The sequence below is a fragment of the Scardinius erythrophthalmus genome, assembly GCF_964197995.2.
Source record: "Scardinius erythrophthalmus genome assembly, chromosome: 10".
NCBI lineage: Eukaryota > Metazoa > Chordata > Actinopteri > Cypriniformes > Leuciscidae > Scardinius > Scardinius erythrophthalmus.
In genome coordinates, this window is record NC_138230.1 from 4,292,682 (window position 1) to 4,310,753 (window position 18,072).

The 18,072-nt window shown below is 43.1% G+C and overlaps 1 protein-coding gene and 1 long non-coding RNA gene across 2 annotated transcripts in view; one reads left to right on the forward strand and one right to left on the reverse strand.

Annotated features, from left to right (window-relative positions):
• The window catches only part of LOC308697126 (uncharacterized protein), an 874,503-nt gene that overhangs the window by 179,475 nt on the left and 676,956 nt on the right, over positions 1-18,072 (forward strand). The gene's annotated exons all lie outside the window — the stretch shown is intronic.
• Positions 5,673-6,937, reverse strand: LOC308697194. Its single transcript, XR_014030906.1, has 4 exons — positions 6,827-6,937; positions 6,630-6,738; positions 6,233-6,303; positions 5,673-6,057 (listed from the first exon to the last, which is right to left on the reverse strand). It is a non-coding gene; the product is annotated as an uncharacterized lncRNA (long non-coding RNA).

Sequence of the window (18,072 nt, forward strand, 5' to 3'; positions counted from 1 at the left end):
ATCAAGTTCAAGGCATTGACGCTTTCTTACAGATCTATCACAGGCTCAGCTCCCTCCTACTGTCACTCACTCCTACAAGTCTACATCCCTACCAGAAGCCTACGATCGGTCAACGAGCGACGTCTCGTGGTTCCATCACAGAGAGCCACAAAATCACTTTCCAGAACATTCTCATTCACAGTTCCTGCTGGTGGAACGCTCTCCCCACCCTCATCCGGAATGCAGAATCCCTGACAACATTCAGAAGACAGCTGAAAACCCATCTCTTCCGTGAGCACTTAACCTCATTAAAAAAAAAAAAAAAAAAAAAAAAAAAAACTTTCCCTTTAAAACCTCACTTATCGGGCTTATGCTACTCTGAATAATGCCTGAACTTTGAACTTTAATGTCGCTTTGGATAAAAGCGTCTGCTAAATGACTAAATGTAAATGTAAATATAGACTGACTATCTATCTATGTATCTATGTATCTATCTATCCATCCATCCATCCGCCTGCCTGCCTGCCTGCTTGCCCATCCATCAATCAATCAATCAATCAATCAATCAATCAATCAATCAATCAATCAATCAATCCATCCATCCATCCATCCATCCATCCATCCGCCTGCCTGCCTATCCATCCATCCATCCATCCATCCATCCATCCATCCGCCTGCCTGCCTGCCTGCCTATCCATCCATCCATCCATCCATCCATCCATCCATCCATCCAACATTTCCTTTAAATGTTATTGGATGCCCCATAGACCGGTCACTCCTCATGGACAAACAGCTGGACTCCGGTGGGTTTGATTTCTGTCTGCAGCTTTGGCTTAAATAGAACAGACGATTAAAATAAACAGATATGACAGAATAGACAATAATTCATATTGCTAATTTTACATGTAGATAAACTTTATATAGACCAGCCTTTCTCAAAGTGGGTGCCGCGGCACACTGGGGTGCCCCCTGACTGTGTCAGGGGTGCCGCCAAAAAAATTACGTAGGCAAAAAAAAAAAAAAAAAAATCTGACATTTCATATAAATATATTTGAATTTACATAAATACATTCTTCTTCTTTTTAACCCTTTCGCACGTACGACCACACCGGTGTGATCAGTCTAGGCTGGTCCCTGGAGCACTGGTGTGATTAGAACGGTCAGTGCATGACGTGATCAACTGCTAAATTCAAATGTGCTTTCGCTCGTTGGCTGGCGCTGAGCCAGAGACAGGCGTGCTCAGAGCTGTCATATATCACAACTTTTCAGTGTTTTCATCCACATAATGTTTGTTTTAGGTTTCAGACATAAGTACTAAAAAAACAATACATTTAGAGTTTGTAAAATACACACCGATGTCAAAGGAAGAGGCAATAATAATCCTTTCCATTATAATAGTTTTATTCATATCAGATACACATTGTGTAAGTAACTTTAAAGTTTACTCTATTCTTCTCCCAGTTCACCTGCCGCTTACGTTTATGTATTTCGGGAGAAGTGGATGAATTCACGTGTTGTAAATCCAACAGATCCGATTCTCTGAACTGCGTCTGCGGCACAAACTAACATGGCGGCGCATACAGCTCAACTAACGCGATCGTTATAATGGTGTTCAAAAAACAAAACACTTCCACTTGCATATATTTGACAATCGGAATATCAGATATTTCATGCCATATCTAACAAATTTGTGAATATTTTGAATAAAAAAGGAAAAATGACATAAAAGCAGATCATCATTCATTCAGCTCTGTTGTTGCTGCGGTGTGTCACGTGACAAGCAATGACGCGTCACCATGGAAACCATAAAGTGACACATTCTAAATAATGGTCGCCTTGAAAAACTCACGCTGGGGGGTCAGCCAGAATATTTTAAATTTACGTGTGAAAGGGTTAAACATATGACCGGATTAATAAAATTGTAAATTAATTTTATATATATATATATATATATATATATATATATATATATATATATATATATATATATATATATATATATATGTATGTATATATATATATATATAAAATTTGCATTTACATTTGGGTTATGCAGTATTTTTATCTATCTATCTATCTATCTATCTATCTATCTATCTATCTATCTATCTATCTATCTATCTATCTATCTATCTATCTATCTATCTATCCATCCATCCATCCATCCATCCATCCATCCATCCATCCATCCATCCGCCTGCCTGCCTATCCATCCATCCATCCATCTATCTATCCATCCACCTGCCTATCCATCCATCTATCTACAGTATCTATCTATCTATCTATCTATCTATCTATCTATCTATCTATCTATCTATCTATCTATCTATCTATCTATCTATCTATCTATCTATCTATCTATCTATCAAATGTTGTACCTCAGATCAGTTGATGTGTGTTTTCCTTTAAATGTTTCTGGCTGCCCCATAGACTCGTCACTCCTCATGGACACACAGCTGGACTCCGGTGGGTTTGATTTCTGTCTGCAGCTTTGGCTTCAATAGAAAACAGACAAGAGTTAATTTTGGCTTTTTTTTTTTTTTTTTTTTTTTTTTTTTACATCCAGATGCATAAAAACTTCAGAAAATGTTGAAGAGTGATTACAGTGTACAAGGATCATTTCACCTGTTTATTGACATAGATGTGTGCTCTTTTAATAGGAAAGTGTATAAAGACCCTATGAGACGAGACCCTCAGGGCACCAACTATATCTAGAGGCGGAAAGTAACTAATTACAAATACAGTTACTTAATCAAGCTCAGCGCTTTTCAAAGTTCTCTGTCTGTCCGTCAAACATCAGGACTGAAGCTCTGGATCAGCTGTGAGAGGAGACCTGATCCTGTGCTCGACTCCTGCTATTGCAGCGCTTTATAATAGTGTGAGTTTTGATAATAAGTGGATATTTGCCAAATTATGACATACATGCATTATTTGTGTGTGTCTGTGGTCTCTCTGTCTGTCTAAACAACAGTAGATGTGTGTTTTCCCTCGAATTTCACTGGCTCTCTCATAGATGTTTCACTCTTCATGGACACACAACTGGACTCCGGTGAGATTGATCTGTCACCCTTAAACTGACTTTAATAGAACAGAGATAACAGAATAGAGACAAGAATCAACTTTGCTGATTTAACATGAAAATAAATCCCACATGAGGAGGTTGTCTATTAAGACAGTGTGTTGAAGAGTGATGAGACTGCCCAAGGATAATGTCATATATCATCTAGCTGTCTACTGTATCTGTGTGTCTTTGGACAGTGTTTAAAGACCCTGAGTGGCTCCAACTACTGTATATCCCGGCACCAGAATATGATAGAGACAACAGATCACTATACCAACCCTGGCAAACACACACAACACCCTGTTATGTGCAGAAAATGAGTCTTCTATAACATTAAGATCATATGAAGATTGAAGTACCTGAATCCTGGAGGAGAATCTCCATGTCTGAATGTGTGTGTGTCGTCCATGATTCATTCAGTCTTCATGAAGCTGCTCGAGTAAGAGATCAGAAACACTCATTCACACACACTCACACTCAAATACAATACATTTAATTTCCTTCAATGTGTTTATGAAACAAAACTAATCCGATTTCTGATTTCTAATCATTACTTATTAGACATTAACAACATTTCATTCCTGGTTTAATGTGATTTTATCAATCATGTTAATGAATGTTCAGAACTAAAATCATCTGAATCAGCAGATTCTCTTCTTCAGTCAGATCTGTAGCGTTTGCACCAGTATTTCATCTGTGTGTGTTTAAAACAGAAATATCTCGGCTGAACAGACTGGGAAGTTTGTAACACTAGAGTTGAATGTTCTTCCACTGAAGCCTCAAATATTGTACAAATGGGACAGTTTACTGTAAGCCCACATTTATTACATCTGTGAAACTGACTAACATACACAGATATTTGTTCAAGATCTTTTCCAACTATTTTAAAATAAAATATTGGTTTAGTTTAATTAAATGTTCATAAATGTTATTCAGATGTTCTGACATTACGAAAAAGGGAGTTGTAACAACAGCACTCTTTGTACTTGACATTCATTTTCACAGAAAATTATATCCAAGTTTTAGACGCACAGTACAAAACATTTTTTTAAACAAACACTAAAGATAGTAGGCCTAATTTACTTTAATATTTCATGGTTACTTACGTTATTGAGGAAGTAATTTCCATGCGCCACACCGGAACACTGAATTAAACACCTCGAGTTTTCCATCAACAGCATGTAAAATCGCACATAAACATACATATTCAAACATTTCTTAATACTTGGATGATCAGTTGTTCTTATTTGAAGATTCTTAAACCCTGGTGTAAAAAGGCGCTCGTAAATATCACATGGTACCGGTACATTTACTTTCATTTTCGCAGCACATGATCGATCAACTTTATTAAAACGACGTTGGCAATTTTGTATAACTCTTCAAATAAAAACAATGCGCTGTATGTCAGTACATATATATGAAGAGTCGAAACGCATTTGTTTATACTTTTTTTTTATGTCACTATCCACGACTTTCCCGAACTCTGACCTTTCCCGTGATCGCTATGGCAACGTAGAACAAGCCGGTGTTCTGTCGATCTGTCCTACCTTGTCAGATTTTCCTACCGTAGCGCATAATTATAGCCATATCTATCGGTTCATCCTACCACATCGTAAAATCCTACTGCGCGTTTCTGCTTCGTCTGTGACTACATAAAATAATTCAGTGTAACTTTGCCGAAGATTCTTATTAGGCTATGGTAGGGTGATTTAACAGTGCAAAGTAACGTTACCTCGTCAGATTGTCCTATGAAATAAACGGGTAGGATACTTTTACAGTGCAAAATACCCCATCAGATTGTCCTACCAGTATGAAATAAACAGGTAGGATGATTTTACAGTGCAAAATACCCCATCAGATTGTCCTACCAGTATGAAATAAACAGGTAGGATGATTTTACAGTGCAAAATACCCCATCAGATTGTCCTACCAGTATGAAATAAACAGTTGGGCTGATTTTAAAGTGCAAAATACCCCATCAGATTGTCCTACCAGTATGAAATAAACAGGTAGGATACTTTAACAGTGCAAATAAACGAGTAGGATACTTTTACAGTGCAAATAAACGAGTAGGATACTTTTACAGTGCAAAATACCCCATCAGATTGTCCTACCAGTATGAAATAAACAGGTAGGATACTTTAACAGTGCAAATAAACGAGTAGGATACTTTTACAGTGCAAAATACCCCATCAGATTGTCCTACCAGTATGAAATAAACAGGTAGGATGATTTTACAGTGCAAAATACCCCATCAGATTGTCCTACCAGTATAAAATAAACAGGTAGGATACTTTAACAGTGCAAATAAACGAGTAGGATACTTTTACAGTGCAAAATACCCCATCAGATTGTCCTACCAGTATGAAATAAACAGGTAGGATGATTTTACAGTGCAAAATACCCCATCAGATTGTCCTACCAGTATGAAATAAACAGGTAGGATGATTTTACAGTGCAAAATACCCCATCAGATTGTCCTACCAGTATGAAATAAACGGGTAGGATACTTTAACAGTGCAAAATACCCCATCAGATTGTCCTACCAGTATGAAATAAACAGTTGGGATGATTTTACAGTGCAAAATACCCCATCAGATTGTCCTACCAGTATGAAATAAACAGTTGGGATGATTTGTAAGTTTTTAATCTGTAGTCCGTGGACAGATGTTACAAATTTACCCCAAAACAGATGATAATGTAAAGTGATTATGTAAATTGAAATAAGATTAGTTATTGAGATAATTTATAATCAAGCAGAACAATATAGAAAAGAGATAATTAATCAAATTAATTTCAAAAATTCTAAATCATGCAACAGAGGCACAAAACAAGTGAAACAAATAAATTAGTTATTAATATAAATATGAACTAAATAGGACTACATTGTGCTGCAGAGTGTTATCAGTGCAAATACACTCAAACTAAACCAGACATTTTTTGCACATAAACACATTTAGGCTGTTGAAGTTGCAACATTTAAAATGTGCCCATCTATTGCAGCTCTCACACTGTACCTAAAAATAAAAGAGATGAATATATTTGTAAATTAGTACATCTAAAACAATATAGAATCTAAAAATATGAAAAGATTTAAATAACAAAAGATTCTACACACACACACAAAAAAAAACATGGCACATAAAGTTAAACTATTGCTTTTTGGGTGTGTGTATTACAAGTTGTATGTACCATTTCAATCATGCTTTCGTTGGGGTCGTCTTCCAGCATGCTGCAAAGCACACAGTACTCCTCTGCATTACCTATAAATTTGTTAACATTAATAAGATAAATATGAATTCATTGGGCAATCATATCATAGTGTACTAAATGTCAACATAAACACCATGAAAAATACTATGTCAGACCTGTTCTGAAATTACATTAAATCATTCTTGGATTACTTTTTGCATCCTTCAAGTTATTTTCTACTCTATGATTTTCTTCTCTATCCCCTCTGTATATTTGGATATTCTTACTTGATTAAATACAATTTTCAGAGTGAAGATAGCATCTACAGAGGTGTACTACATGACATACTGTACATTACAATATTACTACTGTACTACAGAATTAAAACAGCACTTGCCTCGACATCCAAGAAGTGTGCAGGCTACTTTCATGCGTGCTGAGCTGACCGCTTCAGGCGTAGTCTGAACATTGCTGATCGTTCCTGTCAGCAGGTACTGTTCAGCAAACTGAAACATTAATTGACAGATGATTTAATTCAATTCATTACAACATTTCCAGATCTGAAGCCACTTGTGCAAATATATGAACACATACATTCAATACCAAAACTCCACAACTGCTGGAATCCATCTGCGGGTCGTGCTTCAGGGTCCGTAATTGCCACTGTGCTGTTTGCTCATCACACCTCATTTTAAAAAAATTCCTAGATGTCGTCGAGACATTTGTACTGTTTAGAATCAAATAGCATAAACAAAAAAAGAATAACAGTTGTAACAAGGTTACCTCCAGTTCCGTAGAATTTTATGTTCGTAGGAATGTTCATTTCCCATTGGATCAATCAGAAGGAGTGTTTTTTCAGGCATGTTGATAATCTAAAATATAATGTCATGTAAATATTTTTAGATCACCACTAGGAAGCTGCTTGGTATAGACACTATCAATCTCTGAAATACTTCTTATGTAGATGGAATAAATAAACCTTTAAATTATTGACCTAAAGCATTAAAGAATGTCTGAAGATTATGGACAAAATTGTTAGGATGTGACAGACTTTGAGAGAGTATACAAACATATACATTGAATATAAGGCCCTGTCCCAATAGGAGATACAGATAACAAAGGCTCTTTGCCTTTGTCAGAGAATATAGCCTATGTGCGTGTGTAGCCTATTTCTCTGCTCACAGCTTTAAAACTTGCCGTGTGTCATCTTTGACCCTGCAAGACATTTCTTAAACTTATTTAAACATAACATGACAAACATTTGTGAAATATATCACAAACAAAACAAAAAAAACCTTGAATTGCTCTGTTAGTTAGATAACTCGAACTCCCCCACCATCTAGCTTTTTTAAAAACGTACTCGGTTACTAACGTAACCTCGGTTCTCTCTAGAAGAGGGAACGAGTACTTGCGTAAGAAAATCTTACGCTAGGGGAAAACCTCTTTTCCTCGAGATATTGAAGCCAAAAATTATCCTTAATTTTGCAATAATGTAAAACGCATTGCAGCAGCATGCAGACATGGGCGAGACAGCTCGCGCGCCCATTGGCTGCTCTGCGGCAACTGCACCAGCCTATCGATAGAGGCTCCTCATGACGTCAGAACCAATGAGGGCGCTTCGCGCCCATTACGTCATGTCCCGCCGAAGTCGGGTGGGGCCAGGGCTATAAATACGGCCCAGAGAGGCTGGTTTGGTCAGTTTTTCATCGCTGAAGCGAATCAGAACATGACGCATGCACGGCAAGATACGCAAGTACTCGTTCCCTCTTCTAGAGAGAACCGAGGTTACGTTAGTAACCGAGTACGTTCTCTTACGAGAGGTCTCTCGTACTTGCGTAAGAAAATCTTACGCTAGGGGAACACAATGTAAAACGCCATGCGTGCTTGAGACATAGCACTAAAGTCCCAGGGGCAGGTGCCCAGGGCTCATACAGTGCCTAATCACAAGGGACTCACAGGGAATCCGGGAAGAGGGGCTAGAATAGCATCATTCCTGTAATATAAAGCTCTGATAAGAGCATATTATATCAAGTGTTCCACACAGCCAGGGCGAACTTGGCCTGGACTGATAAATAAGGGGGACTTACACACTGCCCACAGAAGTATATAGGCGATCAGTGATCGACGCTCTAGCAGTTTCAGCATCCCGAGTCGATAGCATCGGGCGGGCAGTACTGAAAAATTAAACCGAGAGCAACTTAGCTTGTAAAGCGGGAACCTCAAGGTTATAAAACCTTATAAATGTAGACGGGGAGGCCCAGCCTGCCGCCATACAGATATCTTGCAAGGCAATCCCACTGGACCAAGCCCACGACAAGGCCATGCCTCTTGTGGAGTGCGCTTTGACACCTATCGGGCATTGCAGGCCCCTGGATGTGTAAGCTAGCGCAATAGCATCCACTATCCATCTGGATAGACTCTGTTTTGACGCAGCTAGTCCCTTAGAACGTCCGCTGAACAAAACGAAGAGCTGCTCCGTCTGTCTGAAAACAGATGAGCGAGACACATATGCCCTTAACGCCCTGACCGGGCAAAGGAAGCCTGCGTCACCTTCCTCTTCAGATACCGGCAGGGCCGACAGGGAGATAACCTGTGCCCTAAACGGTGTATTGAGGGATTTTGGAACGTATCCGTGCTTTGGTTTGAGTATGACTCTCGAGTCATTAGGTCCAAACTCCATACACGTCGCGCTCACTGAGAGCGCTTGCAGATCCCCTATGCGCTTCACTGAAGCGAGAGCCAGAAGAAACACTGTTTTGAAAGACAAGAGTTTCAGGTCTATTGACTGTATTGGCTCGAATGGGGCACCTTTCATGGCTTCCAGAACCGTGGAGAGGTCCCAAACGGGAACTGAGGGAGGTCTGGGAGGGTTCAGCCTCTTAGCTCCTCTAAGGAAGCGAATGACCAGATCGTTCCTTCCTAGTGACTGGCCGAGCGGTGGTTCAGCGAACGCTGCTATGGCCGCCACATAAACTTTGAGCGTGGATGGGGTTCTACCCTTATCCAGCAGCTCTTGTAAAAAAGAGAGGATCTCCGTCACCCCACAGCATTTTGAGGCATAGAGCCGCCTCGTGGATGGGGCTCTAGCCTGTGTGATCGTGTTTAACACTCCCGCTGGGAGGTTAACTGGTACCCGTTGATGGCCCACACGTGCAGGGACCAACGCTCCGGGTAAGGATGCAAGATCGAGCCGTTCGCCTGTGTGAGGAGATCCCTCCTCACCGGTATCGGCCACGGGGCGGTACTCGTCAGCTGCATCAGGACTGGAAACCAGGCTTGGTTTGTCCAGAATGGGGCGACGAGCAGCACTGGGCATCCGCTCTCCCTGATTCGCTCTAACACCTGGGGTAGGAGCGTGACAGGGGGAAACGCAAAGAGCGGGCAGCGGGGCCAGACGTGAGCCAGCGCGTCCCTGCTCTTGGAGAAAAATTCTTGGCAATGAGCGTTCTCTTGAGACGCAAATAGGTCTATTTTCGCTCTGCCAAACGTCTTCCACAGCAGTTCGACTGTCTGCGGGTGCAAAGACCATTCTCCTGCCGGAATATTGTTTCTGGACAGTCTGTCTGGCCCCACATTCAGAAGGCCGGGCACATGCGCTGCCCTGAGCGAGCGCAGATTGTGCTGAGCCCAGATCAGGAGGCGTTCCGTCAGCCTGTGAAGGATTCTGGATCTGATACCTCCCTGGTGATTTATGTAAGCCACCACTGACATGTTGTCCGAACAGACCAAGACGTGGTGTCTTTTTATATGGGGACAAAAACGCCTCAGCGCGTTGTCGACTGCCATCATTTCCAGGCAGTTTATATGCAGAAGCTTTTCCCGTTCCGACCACTGGCCGAATAACGGTCTGCCCTCGAGCAGCGCTCCCCATCCCGAGGTTGAGGCGTCCGTAGACACCACCTTCACACTCGAGGAAGTCCCCAGGCTTACACCTAACCGGTACCAGTCGGTCACTGTCCAAGGTTTCAGAGCTGCAACGCATTTCTGATCGACCTTGAGGAGCGCGAGACCGGAGGTCCAAGCTCTGCGCGGCGCGCGTGCTTTCAGCCAGTACTGCAGCGGGCGCATGCGAAGCAGACCCAGCTGAAGCACTGAGGATGCTGAAGCCATGAGACCCAGCATCCTCTGAAACTTTTTGAGCGGGACCAAAGCGTTGTGGCGAAAATTCTCTGTCATGCGCTGAATACTTAGTCTGCGCTGCGGCGACAGCTGTGCTGTCATAGACAGCGAGTCCAAATCTGTGCCCAGAAAGGATATTTTCTGACTGGGAGACAGCGAACTCTTCGTCCAATTGACTGTGAGACCCAAATTCTCGAGGTGATCGAGTAATACGGTCCTGTGTTCTATGAGCTCCGACTGTGATCGAGCTAGAACCAGCCAATCGTCCAGATAATTCAGCACTCGTATGCCTCGCAGCCTGAGGGGTGCGAGCGCTGCATCCATGCACGTCGTGAATACGCGAGGTGCCAGGGATAGGCCAAATGGCAGGACTGTGTACTGATATGCCTGACCCTCGAAGGCGAATCTCAAAAATCGCCTGTGACGTGACGCTACTTGTATTTGGAAATAAGCGTCTTTCAGATCTATCGACATGAACCAGTCCCCTTGGCAAATTTGCGAGAGGATTTTCTTGGTCGTGAGCATTCTGAACCGTCGTTTCAGAAGTGCTTTGTTTAGCCGTCTTAGATCTAGAATGGGTCTGAGACCCCCGTCTTTCTTGGGTACCAGAAAATATCTGCTGTACATGCCCCCTTCGCTCTGAGCTTGTGATAAGGGTTCTATAGCCCCTTTGCTCAGTAGCTTCACTATTTCGGCTCGAAGTAGGTGTGCTACTTCCTTTTTCACCGTAGTTTCGATTCGCGCCGCTTTGCGTTGCGGGCGTCGATCGAACTGTAGCGAATAGCCTCTTTCTATAATGTTCAGCACCCACTCTGAGACCCTGGGGAGCTCTGCCCACGCTTTCGCGTGAGTGGCTAGGGGTGGAATGATATCTGGGCTCTGGCCGCGATCTAGTGGCGAGCGGAGAGCAACAGTGTGCTGTAACATGAGCGCCGCGTTTGCAGCGTGCGAGACTGGGGGCGCGCTGATCACAGCGAGCGGTCTGCCCGCGCTCAGTTCTCCTGCAGCTGTGTGCTGAGGGAGAGCGAGCGTGGTGAGCCCCGTGGGGTTTAATATGTCTGTGAGCGAATGAGGGCGCGGGACAACGGGCCCATGCATAACGCTGAGAACACCGTCTGTTTGTGCAGACTGTATGTGCGTTGGTTTCGTTTTTACAGAAACCGTGAGACATGTAGCGTGTAGTGTTTGCGGGCACTGGGGCGTGGGCACAATCACTACATTTGGTGCACAACCGACATGAGTCGGTTTTATTTGTGCGGGCCGTGTGTGGCGGGCCGTGTCTGTGTGTAGGAATGGGCACTGGGCAGTGGGCATGTTTACTACACTCATAACACCATCGGCCGTGGCCGGAATACCAGAAAATACACTCTTTTTGGGATTTATCTGGGTCGCCGTAAAAACGGCGTTTGTGTGCAGGCAAGCGGGCTGTACTGCCGACTTGTTTACTGCGAAATACGCTGGAACAGTCGCAAGTACTGGAACTGAGCGAGCGAAAATTTTCGGTGGAAGTTCGGCCGCAGCGGGACTTGAACACCGTCGCTTCCGTAGGCTGGCTAGGAAGACTTAGAGGCCTCGGGCTTTACCTCAATCCTCGGCCGTGGCCCACGCGGCGGGGGGCGGTGGCCGGCGGAGCGAGAGCGCGGTCTCTGATCCTTGGGCTGACGCCGCTGTGGGGCGGCGGCAGCTGAGGGTTGCGGCTGAGAGCTGCGAGCAGACGGCTGTTTTGAGCGACCTGCTGCGGAGCTCGAGCGCTTGGGCAGGAAATGTTTCATGGCCTGCGATGTCTTTTGAACCTCGGCGAATCTGTCTGCGAAATCCTTGACAGAAGATCCGAAGAGGCCAGCGGGGGAGACGGGGGTGTTGAGAAAAGCAGAGCGCTCCGAATCCGCCATCTCCGAGAGCGTTAGCCAGAGGTGTCTCTCAGCAACGGTGAGAGACGCCATGTTCCGCCCCATGGCCTGCGCGGCGGCTTTAGTGGCGCGAAGGGCGAGATCCGTCGCGCTCCTCAAATCCGTGAGATTCACAGCTTCCGGTCCTTCCTCGTCCAATTTGCGGAGAAGGTTGGCTTGGAAGATCTGGAGCACGGCCATTGAATGAAGCGCCGAGACAGCCTGTCCGGCGGCGGTGTAAGCGCGACCGTGCAGGGCTGAGGTAGTACGGCAGGCTTTAGATGGCAGCGCCGTCTTAGCGCGCCGTCCAGCAGAGGGCGGGCAAAGATGGGCGGCTACCGCTTCCTCGACGGGAGGAAGAGAGTGGTACCCTTTGTCCTTAGCACCGTCGACTACGGAGAATGCTGCGGACACGGGAGCACGCACTCTGGCTGAAAAGGGGGCGCTCCAAGACTTAGCTACCTCTTCGTGAAGCTCAGGAAGGAAGGGAGCTGGTCTTGAAGGATTTGAAGCACGTTCCCTTTGTAGAAAACAGCCGTCCAGGCGGTTGAGTGCAGGCTGTTGGGGCGTCGACCACTCAAGGCCGAGGCTCTCGACGGCCTGCTCGAGCAGACGCATCAGCTCCGCCTCGATGCTAGCTCTTTTCCCAGAGGGCCGGTGAGAGGGTGGTGCGAGGTCCGCGGAGCTCGACCAGTCCTCACTGCCCGAAGCCAGGATAGAGCAACTGTCGTCCTCCACTCGTAAAACTTCCTCATAGTTCTCAATGGCGGACGCGGCGGCAGACAGCGGCCGCTGACCGGCGGTGAGAGACTCGGGTGAAGCAGGCGGCGAAGCTGGCGGGCGCACCGGCGAGCTTTCGCGGGATGGAGGAGGTTCAGGGACCCGCTGAGCGCGGCGCTTTTTACGGCGCGGCAGCTCGGCGGGCGAAGGCGCGGGCGCAGCTTCGCGAAAGAATGCTCGGCGAGTCCGCAGAGTCACCATAGGCATTAATTCGCAGTGAGGGCAGCCGCCCTCGTCGAGCGCGATAGCTGCGTGATCCTCACCCAGGCAGGAAACACAGATGAGGTGGTGGTCCCCGTCGCTGAGTGGAGCTCGGCAAGAGCCGCAGGAAGAACGAGGCATCTTGAAAAAGACGCTCGTGCTCTTTTAGAAGTAGAGAATGTGCGTGTCGCAGCGGCGAACACACACACACAGCAATGAAAGGATATAGTACGCCGGAAAGCGTCAGCAGAAACGGCGACTGAAGGCGGCGAGATGTCGACCAGCTGCTTCAGATGCACTAATCCCGCTGGGTGCTTGGCTCAGACGGCGTGGCTTCCTCTCGGGATCCAGCGATGCGAAGTCCGCTGAAGAGATGAAAAACTGACCAAACCAGCCTCTCTGGGCCGTATTTATAGCCCTGGCCCCACCCGACTTCGGCGGGACATGACGTAATGGGCGCGAAGCGCCCTCATTGGTTCTGACGTCATGAGGAGCCTCTATCGATAGGCTGGTGCAGTTGCCGCAGAGCAGCCAATGGGCGCGCGAGCTGTCTCGCCCATGTCTGCATGCTGCTGCAATGCGTTTTACATTATTGCAAAATTAAGGATAATTTTTGGCTTCAATATCTCGAGGAAAAGAGGTTTTCCCCTAGCGTAAGATTTTCTTACGCAAGTACGAGAGACCTCTCGTAAGAGAACAATAGAGTATTCTATTGGACAATAGCCCAATATCACTAAAGAAGCAGAAAAAAAAAAACATTTTCTATAATCTCACTTGCAATGTACTTTGAAAAATACACACGCACCACAAGAATCCAATGTGCTCCAACGTTCACAGGGCACAGCCAAATGTCCTCAATGGAAAACTTCATCTGTGAGAAGTGTTTAATAAGTTTTCTGATGGTTCCAAAACACGTAAATAATATCACCTTTATTCCTTTATAGAAAGCTAAATTACCTTCCCTAGGCATCTGAACTGTCCAGTAAACAACGAACGTCCAACAACTGCACAAAGCTGGTGAACGTGGTTCTGAAAAAAAACAAAAAAAAAAACATTTGGTAATTATATAAAATGAACACCGGCGAATACCCTTTCCGAAAAAAGCTCGACCGCAACCGCTCACCCGAGGAGACTTTCGGTTTCATTCTTTACATTTAAATCTCTCTAAAAATGCTGTAGTTTGCAAAATTTTAACAGCTGAACATAAGACTCATACAAACTGTCACCATGTAAGTTTTTATTTAATTTTATTTTTATCGCCTAAACCTGCGTGTTTGTGTTATTGAATTAGCTATCCACATTGTTGTGTTTCTGTTCGTGGGAAACTAACAGAAACTAACTAATATGTTTATGACGAATGTGTGAATATGATGATGGGTTTTATTAGCTAGATTATTAATAGGGTAGAGTGGGGGAAAACGCCCCCCACCTTTTTTTTCCCCAAAATAACCACTAGAGGTAATCCAGATACATTTTTACTGTTGCTATCACAGTATATAAACTGCTATGCACTACGTTGATAACGGGGATATACAAATCTCCATGGAGAAGCTGACACCAGCGACATATTTGAAGATAAGAGGATTACATGGTAAATGCTATAAATTTCAGATAAACAAGTGTTAAGAAAATATTGTTCTGCAGGATATCACAGTGATGTATGATAGATGAATAGTGAAGTCTGTTGTTTGAGATCATGTTATTTATAAGGAATATAATAATATTTTAAACATTAAACATTCATTTAAAAACTCATAGCTTGTTGTGGCAAAAATATTTAATTTATATTTAAAAATATTTAATATATATTTTGTACAAAAATATTTTCAGACAAAATACTAATTAATTATGAAGGCTGAGCAATTTTAATATTTGGTGAATAACTCCTGCCATAGTCACTCAAAACCGGGATAGCAATTCTAGCCACATTTATGTTTTGTTTCACTGTAATGTCACATTTTCCTTAATGGGGGCGTTTTCCACTCTACCCTATATAATAATACATATTGCCTAATCTGTAATTATTATATTGTCACTGGATTTCTAAAGCCTGCTTGTGTTTGACTGATTATTGTACGTATACATTAACATAAGCTACATAAAGAATCAAACCAAAGATTAAGATTTTCATGTAGATGTGTTAAATATTGTGACCGAGCGTTCGAACAGGGTTCGCCCAACACTCAACACTCAGAAATAAGAAAACAAGAAACGATAGCCGTTTGAATTATTCTCCACTTTATTATATGCAACACATGAGATCACACTGCGACACTCCAGTGCAAAAAGACCCATGCCTATCTACGGCAAGCCCGAGGGGAAAAATACATTGCATACACACATACAACGAGCGAACAAGAATGAATCCATCATAACAGAATCCAACAAAGTCTGTTACAATTATGTATGAAATATTGAGACAGAATGGAAGTACATTTTTTTGTAATATTTCACCAATAAGCAAAGAGTTTTATCCCTGAATAAATGTGTTTGTGATTATTATCTGTCCTAAACCTGCTCTTCTGGTTTCTCAAAGGTTTTTGAATCTTCTGTTGCGGTTTTGTTTTGTCAGTGATTGCGGTCAGTATAATTTTTGTTGATAAATTGTAACAATTCATGATTTTTAGTTGCAGGTAGAGTTATTGTAGTCGATTGTTTCTCTCCACCACAGAACTTGACAAACCTGATACAGCTTTATACTACTGTCATCAACATTTGAAACTTTTAAAATGTTCAAAAATAATGTGGCACAGCTAACACTGCTCTTATTACTTTCATTTATATACTTTTGAGTAAAGTACGAATATTTAAAGGTCCCATGGCATGAAAATTTCACTTTATGAGGTTTTTTAACCTTAATATGAGTACCCCTAGCCTGCCTATGGTCCCCCAGTGGCTAGACGTTTTGATGGGTGTAAACCAAGCCCTGGGTATTTTTGAGAAAATGAAAGTTCAGACGGGCGAATCAAGAAATCTTCCCTTTATATGTCATCATAAGGGGAAAGGTTACCTCCCCTTTCTCTACTTTGCCCGGAAAAAGAATTTGGCCCACCCATGAGAAAATGGGCGAGCGCGATATTGGTTTTTCCTCAAGAGATCATGGCTTGCAAACGAGCGAAGCATGGCAGTTGCTCAGTGTTTGGATGTACAAATGAACACAAAAGTATTTTTTAGTTCCTTCATCCGAGCCTCTGAAGAACCAGTGGGTTATGTGAATGTCTGATGTGTAATTGTTCAAGTTCAGACAGATAATCTTTCTCTCAAAGTCGTTCAATACTGTTTATGCATCAGTAAATCAAGCCAGTGACTCAACGATCAACTTCACGTCGTTTCTCTTGGTAGGATGAAAATAATCTTATTTAAACTGTGATTAAAATATAAAGCGATCAAAGAACAATCCCTTTCCAATCGCCCAAGCTGTCAATCACACGAGTTTATCTGGACACTTGCCAAAACTCAATGACGCTGTTACGCTGCACAACGAAGCTCTTACTGTACTTACCTCATGTCTGCATTGTTGAAATCATTAGTGAGAGTGCAGAAACTGCGTTGCAATGATAAGATCTTCATTCACGCGATCAACAGGCTGTCATCTGCTCAATGCTCATCACTGCAACCTTTTATGTGATGGGAATAGATCTAAATACTTAAAAAACTTCTCACGATTCGTTAATCCCGATAGCTGTAATAGTAAAAACGTATAATAGCTGTAATAGTAAAAGTTTTCGAGAGAGTTCCACATGTAATGCTAGATATTTCATATGCAAGCATGTCAGCCAATCACAACAGTGGGCGATTACTCTGAAGTCTCACAGCCAATCACAGCAGTGGCCGTTTACACTGAAGTCTCACAGCAGCCAATCACAGCAGTGGGCGTTTACACTGAAGTCTCACAGCAACCAATCACAGCAGTGACACGCCCCTTCAAACAGAGCGTTCAAATCAGAGGCTAAAATCTGGCTAGTAAAAATGCCTTTTATTTCTAAATTATTATCATTTTTGATCTAAAAAACATACTAACATTATAAGGGCACCCCAGGAAACATTATAAAATAATAAAATAATCCATGTCATGGGACCTTTAAAGGTATAGTTCACCCAAAAATGAACATTTCTGTCAGTAATTACTCGCCCTCATGTCATTCCAAACCTGTAAGATCTTCGTTCATCTTCAGAACACAAATTATGATATTTTTGATGAAATCCGAGAGGTTTCTGACCCTCCATTAAACACAGTGCAACACTTCCTAGTTCTACATCAGAACGCCGTCTCTCTACAGTATTGGCCGACACTGGTCACATGAGCACCACGACACATACGTGTGATGCTGAAGTCGGCCAATAGACAGCCGGTGTTCTGTAGAACCAGGAAGTGCTGTACTGTGTTTACTACGTGAATAGCGTAGGAGAATGATGTGGAAGAGAAGAAATTATTGAATAAAGTTGTTATTTTGGGTTTTTCTACTCACAAAAAGTATTCTCGTGGCTTCATAACATTAAGGTTGAACCACTGGAGTCACATGGACTATTTTATCGATGTCTTTACTACCTTTCTGGGCCTTGAAATTGGCAGTGATGTTGCTGCAATGTTTCAGAAACTTCTCAGATTTCATCAAAAATATAATAATTTGTGTTCTGAAGATGAACGAAGGTCTTCCGGGTTTGGAATGACATGAGGGTGAGTAATCAATGACAGAAATGAACTAACCCTTGAACTAACCTAAGGGTGAACTAACCCTTTAATGATGATCTTGATTGCACAGATTACATGTATTTTTCAATATTGATACTTTGTATTGAATGAATTTTATTCTGTCTGTGTTTGCAGGAACAGCCGCTGTAGGAAATGTG